Below are 2,300 nucleotides of genomic sequence, written 5' to 3'. Positions count from 1 at the left end.
ATCTATCTATCTATCTATCTATCTATCTATCTATCTATCTATCTATCTATCTATCTATCTATATATCTATATCTATCTATCTATCTATCCATCTATCTAGCTAGCTAGCTAGCTAGCTAGCAGGTCAGCCATACATCTATGTATCTATGTATCTACCCATCTATCTAGCTAGCTAGCTATCTAGCTAGCTAGCTAGCCAGTCGGCTATTTATTTTTATGTTTATCTGTATATTTGTGCATCTATCTATCTATGTATCCATCTATCCATCTACTTAGCTAGCTGGCTAGCTGGCTAGCTAGCTAGAGCTAGCTACCCATCAAGGTATAGCTAGCCACCCAGCTAGCTAGCTAGCTAGCTAGCTATCTATCTAGCTAGTTAGCCACCCAGCTAGCTAGCCAGCTAGCTAGCTAGCTAGCTAGCTAGCCGGCCCCGGAATGGGTAGCTAGCGACGCAAGAACTGAACAGACAGCTATGCAGCTGGCGACCTAATTAACGAGCTAACAAAAACCCTAAACCCTAAACCCTAAACACTAACCATAAACCCTAAACCCTAAACACTAACCCTAAACCCTAATAGTAGCTATCCATTTATACGGCTAGCCACCTACTTACCTATCTATCTATCTACCTATATCTATCTAACTATGTCTAGCTAGCTAGCTAGCTAGCTAGCTAGCTATCTATCTATCTATCTAGCTAGCTACAGGCAGCAATCGAGTGCTGGCAATTTGTTGCGGCCACCAAAAAAAAAAAAAAAAAAAAAAAAAAAAAAAAAAAAAAAAAAAAAAAAAAANCAAAAAAAAAAAAAAAAAAAAAAAAAGTTAAGATAAAATTTCTCCTGTTTGTGTGTTGATGGCTGCATGCATGCAGCTGACAGCAATGCGTCCCTCTTTGTCTCCTTCAGAGAGAAGAACTCCATTTGCGGCTATATAAAAAAAAATATTATTTTTTATTGTTTTTTTTATATTTAATATTAATAATAAATCACTATATACACGCACACCACTCATACTTAACATCTTTAGGTTGCTGCTGCTGCAGCTGCAGATACGCCAGCTGCTGCTGCTGCTGCTGTTGCTGCTGTTGCTGCTGCTGCTGCTGATCATGCTGTTGCTGCTGTTGCTGTTGCTGCTGTTGCTGTTGCTGTTGCTGCTGCTGCTGCTGCTGTTGTTGCTATTGTTGTTGCTGCTGCAGCAGCTGTTGTTACTGCTGCTGCTGCTGCTGCAGCTGCTGCAGCTGCTGCTGCAGCTGTTTGTGCTGCTGCTGCATTCATCTTTTTCTTTATCTTTTTCTCTATAACAACAACCCCACCCCTCTCCCTCTTTATAAACACAACAACAACAACCCCACCACCCCACAGAGAAATGTATATGTTTTCTCTGCATTCTCCTCAGCCCTTCTCTCTTTATTAAACTCCACCATTTCATACAACTCCAATGCACTAACACCAACCGGGGCCCCTTGGGGGGGGGCCCCCTTATCGGTACAACCCTCAAGGGGGCCCCCCCCTGGGGGCCCCCCACGGGGGCCCCCAGGGGGGCCCCCGGGGGGCCCCCACAAGGGCGCTTAGGGGCCCTCTCGATGGGGCCCCCTGGGGGGACCCCAGCAGTGCCACTCTCTGCTGTGTTGGGGGCCCCCTCCGGGGGGCCCCCCTGTGAGCTGTTGGGGGCCCCCAAGGGGCCCCCCTCTGTGCTGCTGGGGGCCCCCTCTGGGGGGCCCCCTTGAGTGCTGCTAGGGGGACCCTCTGGGGGGCCCCCCTGGGCGCAGCGGGAGGCCCCTTGTGGGCCCCCCCCAGGGGGGCCCCCCTGAGTGCAGTTGGGGGCCCCCGGGGGGCCCCCCCCCGGGGGGGCCCCCCAACTGGAGATGAAATGTTGTATGGCTTGTTCTAGTTCTTGCTGAGAACGAATTTGTGTTGATATTTTTTCTGTTTGTATTGAGGCTATTGAATGCCCCTGAGTGGCGCGGATATATACTCCACTTGCTGCTGCTGCTGCTGCTGCTGCTGCTGTTGCTGCTGTTGCTGCTGCTGCTGGTGGTGCTGGTGATGGTGATGGTGCTGCTGCTGCTGCTGCTGCTGCACAACGCATGCAACAAATACCGCCGGCTGGTAACAACCGCAGGGGGCCCCTGGGGCCCCCCAGGTCTTGGGGGCCCTCCTGGGGGCCCCCTAGGGGGGCCCCTTGGGGGGGCCCCTCGTCTAGAAGAGGGTTTGAATATTTTGTGAGTGCTAACTGAAATCTGTGTTTTGTGTCGGTTGCAACAATAAGAAGAATATCAGAGAGAGAAAAGGAGTGGTTTT

This window comes from Eimeria mitis, genomic scaffold (genome assembly GCF_000499745.2).
Source record: "Eimeria mitis Houghton genomic scaffold, Emh_scaff2446, whole genome shotgun sequence".
Taxonomy (NCBI): domain Eukaryota; phylum Apicomplexa; class Conoidasida; order Eucoccidiorida; family Eimeriidae; genus Eimeria; species Eimeria mitis.
The sequence above is the reverse complement of the archived record's forward strand: the minus strand, read 5'-3'. Positions refer to the sequence as shown.